The sequence below is a fragment of the Physeter macrocephalus genome, chromosome 12 (genome assembly GCF_002837175.3).
Source record: "Physeter macrocephalus isolate SW-GA chromosome 12, ASM283717v5, whole genome shotgun sequence".
Lineage (NCBI taxonomy): Eukaryota > Metazoa > Chordata > Mammalia > Artiodactyla > Physeteridae > Physeter > Physeter macrocephalus.
In genome coordinates this window covers 15,095,881-15,107,243 of record NC_041225.1, presented here as the reverse complement: position 1 = coordinate 15,107,243, position 11,363 = coordinate 15,095,881, and the positions used below count along the sequence as shown (strand labels likewise).

Sequence of the window (11,363 nt, the reverse complement as noted above, 5' to 3'; positions counted from 1 at the left end):
TCGGCAGGCGGACTCTCAACCACTGCGCCACCAGGGAAGCCCCTGGCAAGCGGATTCTTAACCACTGCACCACCAGGGAAATCCCTTTAATGTCTTTTAATGTCTTTTGAGTGAGTATTGACATCAACAGAAACCTGTTCTTTACCTCTTGGTAAGGAGGCAGGATTTCATTACTACATTATTACTAGGCAATATATTTTTAAAGCAGCTCCGTGAGGCATCTACCAAATCCCAGTAGTACTAGGATGTCACTAGTTAAACACAAACAAACAACAAAAAGTATATAAACTCACAAAGCATTCTTCTATCCTTCCCGGGGATCTATTCAAAGGTGCACAATTCTGTCCCAGTAAGAAAGGAAGGGCCATATTCTTTACACACACACTGGATGGCAGATTCTGAGTCACTGAGGAAAGTCATGCTCACCCAAAGAAACAAAATCCTGATAGTTCTCCAGCATCACCTCCCTGTAAAGGGCTCTTTGAATAGGAATCAGCTGCTTCCACTCATCCTTTGAGAACTTCACAGCCACATCCTTAAACCTGAGTACCTTCTAAAAAGACAAACATATTCTTACTTATGTGTCTTCTTTTATGTATCACTGAGGAGGCATAAAGACCACAGCACTGGAAGACAATGGAATGGATAAGAAATGGTTTTGATGATGTCAAGGGGACTGGATGTTTTAAGGAAGAGGTACAGGTCTGTGACCTGAGGCATGAAACTCTTGGTTATGGCCTCATACCATCGTACCCATGGCAGAACCCCCAAATTTCAGGGACACTGTTAGGTAGCCTCAATTTTTTAAACTATAAAATGAAAGAATTAGATTAGATCATCTTAAAGTCCCTTCCAGCTCGAACATTTATGGATCCATGAGATCTGAGCCTGACCAGCTGGTTCTCAAGTCAAGGGAAGACCCATGATGGGTGTACCCTCAGTTGAGGATACTTTAAAGCAGGGGTCCCCAACCCCCAGGCCACAGACTGGTACCGGTCCACTGCCTGTTAGGAACCGGGCCGCACAGCAGAAGGTGAGCAGCAGGCGAGCGAGCAAAACTTCATCTGTATTTACAGCCGCTCCCCATCGCTCTCATTACCGCCTGAACTACACCCCCGCCCCCGCCCCCGGTCTGTGGAAAAAGTGTCTTCCATGAAACCGTTCTCTGGAGCCAAAAAGGTTGGGGACTGCTGCTCTAAAGAACCGAAACTAGAGGAATGGCATCAAAGACACAGCGCCTCTTTGAAAGGCAAGATAACTTCCTGTCCAGACTAGAAGATTCAGACTATTTATATTCTCATGAAAGAGAGCCCATGGACCACCAGACTCATTGCTATGGACAGAGCTGCCTCAACCCTCTGCTCCCCAATGATGATCAACTCCTGAGGGGGCCGGCTGCCAAGGCTTTATGAAGGGTGACTCAGAAGGAAGGTCTCTGCTGCTGTGTTGTATGGTCTGAGAGGAGAGAATCTGGAGCCAGACAGGGTACTAGTGAGTATTCTCTACAGAGCCCACCTTTACCAGAACGGGACCAGTCTCCAAGGCATTCACTCTCTGGCTGGCAAGGAAGCTTCAGACTGAAGGAGGTCCAACTCACCTGCCATCTGGCTGTTAGTAGCACAGCTGCCATTCTCTCCTCTTCTGTGTTCTCTTGGAAAAGGACCAGTCCAGAGATGGCAGAGCTATGGACAAGGAGACATGGAGAACAATCCCATTTTGCAGTTGTCAGACCCAGGCTAGAAAATCTCCACCTAACAATGAGGTGTGAAACGGCCTTTACACCCAATACCCTACCAAGAGCAAAGCAAACCCAGAAGTAAACTCACCCTTTCCCAGGGGGTGTATATTATGGATATTGCCACAACTTTGTTCTGGAGTTGGCAGGTTCCTGGGAACAGAACTCTGTTCCCACATCGGAAAACTATTAAAAATCAAATAGTTTACACTGAGGTTAATTTTTACCCCATTTAATATATCTACAATCAGCATTGTGCTCTGTAGCATTTTGACATAAACATTTAATGAATAACTCAATTGGACTTTTCAGTTATGACCCGGAGGATGCTTCTACTAATATTTTCTTTAAAGCTAATGCCTGTATGGTCAAGAATTAAAAAAAAAGTAAAAGCAAATAGACGACTGTGTATTAGTCAAGTTTTGTTTAGTTCTAAGGACCAGAAATATACTCAAGCAGTTCAGGCAAGTGAGGTGTTATTTTTAGGGTACAGTGGGCATTATAAGGACACTATAATCAAACTGCATCCAGGCCTCCTGAAAGTTGTAGCCCCTACTGGGGTTTAAAGAGCACTGGCCTCCTGTCCTAATTCCTTTGATTGCCAGGGGTCTCAAGTACAGGTTTAAGAAACTGACTGGGTCCCATCCAGCCAAGAGAAAGGGAATCAGGGACTTCCCTGGCGGCCCAGTGGTTAAGACCCTGTGCTTCCACTGCAGGGGGCGCGGGTTCGATCCCTAGTTGGGGAAGTAAGATCCTGCATGCTGTGCCGTGTGCCCCCCCACCAAAAAAAGAAAAAAAACCAAGAAAAGAAAGGGAATCAGAAGCCAGATGCTAGAAATTCCAGTCAGTTTCTTTGTTAGGGTCATTTTTAAAGTTCTTGCAGAACTAGGAGGCTGTACTCAAAATGATACTACTCAATGGTCAGTCCAAGACAATACAATTGCTTCTCCAGCAACAGACAAAGGGCAGCAGAACCAAGCAAGATGGATAGACTGACCAGAGCCCTGCAGCACTGGCTGGTGTCACAGAGGACCACGGGAGATAAAGTATTAGCCAGAGAGCTAGGGACTGTTATAGTCACCTGCAGAGGCAGGTGGACCCCACCCAAACTTTGGTGCCAATGTTGAGACTGATGAGGCTACACCCACACACACTAAGAGTATGAAAAAAGATTATTATTTATTTAATTGAGGTCTCTGGGGGAGAGCAGGGCAGGCCTCTCAAGCAGGTTCAAAATGGCTTGAGGGAGCAAGGAAAGGAGACTGGCCTGGGTTTTTATCGTGGTTAGGGGATGGGGCCAAGGTGAGGGTTCCCACATGCCCATAGGAATGGGCTTGTGTGGTTTGAATCTCCTGCTGATGTCAAAGGAGAGAACATTCAGGCTTCCTCGTCAGCTTGTTCAGGTGTGGGACATAAGGGGAAAAGGGAGAGGTGAGGCTTTAAAAAGCTGTCAGCAGTCAAATATCAAAAAATGGAGGCAGGCTACACAGACTAACGATACATCCGGGGCAGGAGGCAGAATCTATATACCCTTCTCTCCAGTCCTTCTCAACCTTATGACGTGAAAGCACCTGGAAGACATAAGAGGTAATAATATTCTCAAGGGAAAGATTCGTTCATCTGTCAGTTTTAAAATGAGAATCTGAAAGACCCTTCGAGGAGTGGAGCCAAGAATAATGGTCTCCCCAAGCTAGTCCACAAAGAATGCCAGAAAAATAGTCTCCTGGGCTTTCATCACAAATGCTATTGCAAGATGTAGTCAGTAGGCAGTAGAGAGGGCAGAAGGGTAGAAAGAGGAAAAGGAATTAGGAGTAAAGGCACCCAACAGTACCCACCCGAGGCTGACTCCATGTGATACACTGCTATACAATCCAACGGGATAAGGCAAGTTTGGCACCATCTTCTGGATTCCAACTATGGTTATGACCCACTACCAGTCAGATTTTATTTCTATTTTTTAAAATTTCTTTTGTTAGTAGACTTGTGTGCCTGCTGGATATGGAAGGAACAATGATGGTGCTATGCATCTTTATCTCTTGCTCCTTGAGATCTCTAGACAGAGAACCTGGATATACCATTTTGAACCTTTAGAGTGGCCAATAGCAAGCTTCTATTTATACTTTCTGTGTGTGCAGGGCATCTGACACATGCCTGGAGGTGACTGCAAATGAGAATGGTGCTGGAACAAAGGCTGCTCTCTAAAGCCATCAGGGAACATGAGTCTTGTGTCTTTTCATCCCTCAAGAGAATGCTCTCAAAATTCTCCTCTGTACAGACAAGTCCTCTTGGACTTACTGATGTAATACCCACAATTAACTGGCCCTGGTCTCTGTGTCTCCTACTTGAAATTCTCAAGACACTATTGATTGTTGGCCACTGAGAGCCTAATGACCTTAAATCATGTTTCCACCTCATGCCCAATCAGCTGTGGCCAAGGAGCGAGGTTGGGGGGGTGAGGAGCTGTTCTTGGAGAAAGGGATTAGAGCCAGGCCTGGCCAGGCTTACTATTCTATATAAAGTAGCTTTCCTAGTAGCAGTATTTCAAGGTGAGTGACAGGCAGCTATTGTTCTGTCTCTTGAGATCTGCCAACAACACTTCACACTTTTTAAGGAAAATCTTTACCCACACCGGAACATTTATAAAAAATGACTTCACTTCCTGGCCAAAGCTGATTGGCATCTTAACCAATGAGAGTCTTTCCCCTGGAATTTTGGAAGAGGAACCAAGAAGAGGTCAGTCTCTTCTCATGAGGTTCCACTTGAGGGAATGAAAACTTGGGAACCCCTGACAGTCACATTTTGTCACGCCATCCGAGAGCAGAAAAAGCCAGTCAGCAGTGACAAGAAAATATGAAACATAAATATATACAGAAGTAGAGGCGAGGGGTTACAAGAGGGCCCTGAATTTGTTCCGGCCCCTGGTTCCAGTTTACAGGCACACCTGCAGTCTTCTCCTTGGGTTTCATGACCTACCAAGTATTCTCAAAATGAATCCCCTCTATACTAGTTTGAACTGAGTTTCTGTAATTTGCAACCCAGAGACCTAAGACAAGGAGCAAAACCTCCCAGTTCCCTCACCTGAGGTTTCATTGTTCATGTTCTGCTACCAAGACCTCTCTTCTTAGAGCTCTTTGGGGTCCTGAGGATACAGAGAAGACACAGCATCCAACGTGGCTCACAAAACCAAAAGGTGGGCATCAATCTTAAGATGCCCACCAGTGCCATGAAAAGAAACTATGCAAGTTTCCAGCCAAGCCTATAAACTCGTTTCCAATCCACTCCCAGATGAATCCACATCAAGAAATAAAGGGTCAGGGTCATTTATCTTCTTTGAACTCTCAGATTTCTGTCTCAATCACCTAATATATACTATCTTATACTATAGTTATTTGTATTTTTGTTTTATCTTTCTAAGTAGATGATGAATCTTCGGAGCCAAATCTTGCTTTCCTCACTCTAAGAAAAACTACTTCCACATATTTGGTACTCAAGAAATCTTTGCGGACTAATCGAAATACCAAGTTTTGCAAGAAAGCCTGACTGGTGTGGGAAAGCGGCACGGAGGATGAGAACAGGGAGAGCCTTTGGGCAGCTGCAAGAGGCCGGGTGGAAGGGGTTGAAACCCTGGACCATGTCCAGGGAACCCAGAGAAATGACCCATCAGGTGCTTTCCGGGAAAGCTGGATCAGCAGGATTCCGCGGAGCCAGTTCAATCCAGGTGCACTGGGCCCCTAGGACGGGTAAGCAGGGGGACTGCACGGCGAGTTTCGGTCAGGAAAGCTAGGGGAGGGAATGCGCCGTCCCACCCGGCGGACAGCACTGCTGACCGTGGCCCTGCGCACCCCCAAACACGACATCTAACACTCGGGGGCCAGGCTATCGTGACCTCGCTTCACTTCGCAGCCACGTCTTCACCCTGAGTCGTGCTAGGCCCGCAGCTAGCGCTTGCTCCCCTGCCCCGCGGCGGGCCGGTTCAAAGTCAGCCGGGGAAGCGGCGGCCAAGGATAGTTCGAAAACACCCCATTTCGGTTCCACCCTCAGGTCATGGCGCTACGCATCGCTCCCTACCTCCCGGCCCCTTCCTCAACACGTCCCTGCCCGGCCGCCTCTCCCACCACACCCAATCCTAGGTCCTCACCCTGGTGGCCGCCCCGCTCGCGGAGCCGCGTGAGGCGCAAAGAGCGCAAAGCGCCTGCGCAAAATGCGCTCGGAAAACTACGATCCCCAGAAGGCCTCCGGGGTAGCGGCGATACTAGGCCACGCCCACTGACGACGCCCCGCCCCCTAAGGTAGCAACGGGGTATTCGCGTCCATCGCTAAAAAGGTGCAACCTCGCCGTTTTTAGTAAATATGGAGGAAAGCCGATGAGTAAAGAGCCAAATTGGTCTCATAGCCCTGTTCGCTTGCCCCAGCTGGGCCCGTCACCCTACGGCGGATGGCTCTGTTTCCTAGGCAGCTTGCTATCCAGTTCTCCAGGAGGATACTTTTAAACATTTTCTACCCTTCTCAGGCACCTGCTACTTCATCGTCTCCCTCACTTCGGGAGGGTGTGGGTGGGGAAGACGCCTCAGAGAGAATTTCCATACTTGACCGTAATCAAATCTACAAATTTGCCTTCCTTCACCTCCATTCTTTCTGCCTTCTGTAATTGTAACAATAAACAGAGCTACACCTGGGGTTCGCAATTGTAAAAGTCAATAAAGCACCTTCAGGCTTAAGCAAGTTGGGGAAGCATTTTCTGTCTCCTAGACCTAAAGCACCCTGATAAATGTTCACATCTCTAACGTTTTAAAAGAAATCTTCCCTCAGTGTCACATCAGCCTCCAACTACCATCCTCTCTCCTTCTTATCAAAGTCAAACTATTCAGCATTGCGGATACTTGCTATTTTTACCTTCCACATCCCACTCATTCCTCAACCAAGTTTATTCCAATATGACCTTGGCGCAACCATTTAAGTTACTGACAAATGCCAATAGACTCTTTGTCCCTTTTGACCACTTGGCAACATTGAATGCTTTTTTTTGGCAACATTGAATGCTTTTTTTTGGCAACATTGAATGCTTTTTTTGGCAACATTGAATGCTTTTTTTGGCAACATTGAATGCTTTTTTGGCAACATTGAATGCTTTTTTGGCAACATTGAATGCTTTTTGACTATTCCCTTTCTTGAGAGCCTTTTCTCTTGAATTCTGTGACCCTGCTCTCACCTGGTGTTCCTCTTACCTCTTCTATTCACTCTGCTTTAAGGGCTCTTCCTCTCTTCATGCCCCTTAAATGTTGGTGTTCCCCAAGGACCTGTCCTAGACCCTGGTCTCTTCCTACACTACACCTTCATGAGCAATTTCCCTACACTCACATAGTTCCAGATATCACCTATATATCTGGGATCACTCTTCTCCATTTCAGTCTGCCTATAGGACATTCCCATATTTGTTTGGATATTTCACAAGCATCTCAAACTCAATATATTCACATGAAATCACTCTCTACCCTCATGTGGAACACTTTGGGTGCACCACCTTATTCCTTGGCCCAAATTTTACCCCAGCCATGCTACAGCAATCACTTTTGCACAGATATAATCAGATAACACCTCATCTTGGTTGTATCCCATACTTCTCACTTTCCTCTTGGAGTTTCTCTGACTCTGCAACCAGGGAAGGCTACAGAAATCCCTGGTGTTCGTTCAGCAGCACTTAACCAATTGGGTGTGGGAGCTGGTAGTTAAACACTCCTCATTTCCGTATCAAGGGCTGACAGTTCTGAGGCTCACTCACCATGACTCCTTAGGTCCCAGCAAGATCGAGCCTCAGTTGCCCACAGCAGTGACCAACGTGATCATATACTTTTGTATTGGCTTTTTCTTCTTTTTTTTGCAGGTACTTGTTATTAATAATGTAATGAGTAACTTCAGTATTTTAATATTCAAATCTTGCTTTATCAGATTATATATATGCAAAAAATTTAAATATCTCAGTGGCAGGACAATAAAAGCAAATTGCTAGAGTGTTAAGTGAAGTTACATTTATGCTGCTATTAGTGGATCCGCTACTGGGGATAGACAAGAATGTGTTAGCTAGATCAATGGCTGCATATCGATCAAGGGGTGACTTGCAACTATCTTCTGATACAGAAACAAGATGAAGCAGAGAACTAGCTGCAGGTGGCTCCACTTCATTAACTTTACTGTGATAACTGTAGTAGTTAACTCCCAGGATCTAGCTTTTTAAGCAGCCAAACCATGGAATCAGAAAGGAAACAGTGGGACAAATCCTTCCACTTTATCATCATGGCTATAATTTTCCTCACTGTTTTATATTTACAGTTTTGGAGTGTCCATTGCCAGCACCCATTCATGCTTTGCCCATTCTAATAGAGCTTCCTCCTCCCTCCAGAATCATAATAAATGGATTCTAATATCCTGCTCAGAAAGAGATAAAATACATGATCACGTGAAGTATCTTTTAACTTTCCCTAACTAGCAACCTTGGATACTTCCTCCTCCATATCCTCATTGGGGTTAGAGGTTCATCAAGTAACGTCTTCTCTCCACTTGAGCTCTGATCGAACTCAGAACAAAGGAGGCAGGCACATAGAGATCAGAACAGCTGTTTTGAGAGCTGTTGAAAAATGTGTCTGAGGGGTAGTGACAACAGATTTCCCCAGCCTGGACCCCACCCAGATATTTGTCCTACTGGAAGCGGAAGACTGCTTTCTGCAGGTACACAGTGCTTGCCACGTGGCCAGGAGCAAGCATCCCTCTAACGTCTCCAATGATCAAAATAATCCCTTACCTTTTACCTCTAACAGCCCCTGATGATTTTGCAAAACTGTGCTATACAATACAGTAGCAGCTAGCCCAGGCTGGCTACTGAGCAATTGAAATGTGGCTAGTCAGAATTTGAGATGTGCTGTAAGAATAAAGTACTTGAAGACTTAGTTTTAAAAAACTGTAGTATCTATCTCAATGCTTTTTATATTGACTATATTTTGAAGTTTTAAAAATATTTGAATGAAATTCAAACACTGATTGAAATATTAAAATTAGCTTTTGCTGTTTCATTTTAATATTTAAAATATGGCATTATATTCCTGTTGGGCAGCACTGATCTAAAATGCCTGGACTCGGGCATAGGGCTTAGAGTCTTTTCAAGTTGATTTCATATTTAATGGTCCTGGAGGGGAAAGTTACTGCAGTTTTCCAGGGCCAGATCTGGGTCCTTGTCTCCCACACTGGTGCCATATGATCTTCACACTTCTACTATCAATATAAGCTGATACATACATTTCCCCTGTACATTCAGGCTCTTGTTAATGCATAGTCAAGGAAGACTCTCACCAGGATCCCCATCACCCCAACATGGGTACTTCAACTACTTTCTGCCTTTTTACCGCGGAAGTCCCACATCGATAAGACAGACCACTTAGGAACTTGACATCCACAGCCAGCTTTCTCTTGGACTTTCTAAGGAATCACGATTCTGGCTTTATCAATGTTATCTAGGGACTTCCCTGGTGGTCCCGTGGCTAAGATTCTGCGCTCCCAATGCAGGGGGCCCGGGTTCAATCCCTGGTCGGGAAACTAGATCCCACACGCATGCCACAACTAAGAGTTCGCATGTCGCAACGAAGATCCTGCGTGCTGCAACGAAGACCCGGTGCAGCCAAAATTAAAAAAAAAAAAAAAAGTTATCTACTGACCGGCACCCAGTAGCCTTGCTCCCCAGCTCCTCCTCACCTCTGTCTTATTAATGTGAGACTTGGGGGTTAATTTATTCTTAGAAGCACAGGCCTGGGGGTGAGATAAATTTCTGAGATTAGTAGTCCCACCAATTCTCTGTCCCAGGCTTCAGTGCACCGGTTTTCTGTATTTACCATATTGTCTTCATCTCAAAGTTCCCTAGCATTGCTTATCCTTTTCTTTAAAGCGTTGATTCATGGTGTGCTTCTAATAATTTGTGTGGTAAGTGTTCAATTCTCTTACACTTAGATAGGGCTTATTTAAGCACCAGAGAGATTATTTCATTTTTTTGAAACCCCTTTTAAAGTATTTTGCCTTGTATCTTAAGAATGTTGGCGGGCTTCCCTGGTGGCGCAGTGGTTGAGAGTCCGCCTGCCGATGCAGGGCACACGGGTTCATGCCCCGGTCCAGGAAGATCCCACATGCCGCGGAGCGGCTGGGCCCGTAAGCCATGGCCGCTGAGCCTGCGTGTCCGGAGCCTGTGCTCCGCAATGGGAGCGACCACAACAGTGAAAGGCCCGCGTACTGCAAAAAAAAAAAAACAAAAAAACAAAAAAAAAAACAAGAATGTTGGCATAGGGACTCCCCTGGTGGTCCAGTGGGTAAGACTCTGCGCTCCCAGTGCAGGGTCCCAGGTTCGATCCCTGGTCAGGGAACTAGATCCCGAGTGCCGCAGCCAAAAAAAAAAAAAATTAAAAAAAGGTAGATAGATTTAAAAAAAGAATGCTGGCCTACTTCCAGTTTGTCCAGTTTCTGATTCGAAGATTTCACCCTACTAATGGTCATTCAGTGAAGCTAAAACCTCAAAATTTAAGACCTCCACTACTCCATACCTTACTGAGAGGTAAAATGGCCTTTTCCTCAGAATTTTTAGCAGGAGATGGAACAGTACTCCACCTTTTAAAAATGCTCTGCAGATCACCAAATTTTAGAAGGGAACAAAGGGAGAACTGCTGACTTTATGTCCCCACTCTGTTTCGATTACCACTTTACTCGAAAGTCCATTCTAGTCTCATCTTGCTGACAATGGCAGAGTATCTTAGGGGAATATCTGACATTCAATTTACTTTTAACAAGGCAATAAATTAAAGATTCAGAACTCTCAGAGACAGTCATCAGCCAGAAGTCTGTCAGTAGTTTCTTTTATTTTGTACTTGACATTATTAAATAATGATATTATCCACTTCAGTAGATTCTGCACTGTTTTTCCTCAAGTTACTTTGAAAGTCCACATGTGAAAAGTCTTCCTGCCGCTCATCTGCTTTAAGAAAGGTGGATCAATAGGGTTGTGAGTAGATTAGGGAAGGGTCTGTTTGGAATTCCAGCTTCTTGAATCAGACTTTTACTCCCAGGGAGAAATGCATGTTGGTCCACTGGGATTCATGCAGGGTGAGGTAAGTTCCAGACAGCCTTTCAGAATCAAGTCCTCTTCTGGGATTCACCTTAAGCAAACAGAAAGGGAATGCAGAGCCTAGAGTCAAAGCTGCCTGGTGCCTGACTGTCAATAAAATAAAAATATAGGACTGGGCCCACGGAATAGCAGGGTTTTGGGAGTCGAGATTTCAAGTTTAACAACGTGGGATCACCTCATGGCAGACCTTAAATATTCAGAGACGTTTTCATTAAACAGGGAGCTATTTTAGGTCTTGAGTAAGGCAATGATGGGCAGGAAGGGATCATTTGGAAAGACTGGCCTAACAGTAATATGGAAAATGTAACTTGTGACAGAGGCTGTTTATATTAACCAAATGCTGAGGTACCTGTTGACTTTCCTAGTCTCTTGGTGCTGGGTTCTGGTTTATGAGATATAAACAGAAGTGATGGCCCTTAAAAATATCCCAGCATACCCCCCAGCTTTCTCTTCCATGATGACCTTGGAGGCAAC

The 11,363-nt window shown here is 45.2% G+C and overlaps 1 pseudogene; it reads right to left on the bottom strand.

Moving 5' to 3' along the window:
* LOC112066513 (zinc finger protein 2-like) overlaps positions 1–5,920 on the bottom strand; it is a 12,572-nt pseudogene extending 6,652 nt beyond the window's left edge.
* Between the last annotated feature and the right edge of the window lie 5,443 nt (positions 5,921–11,363).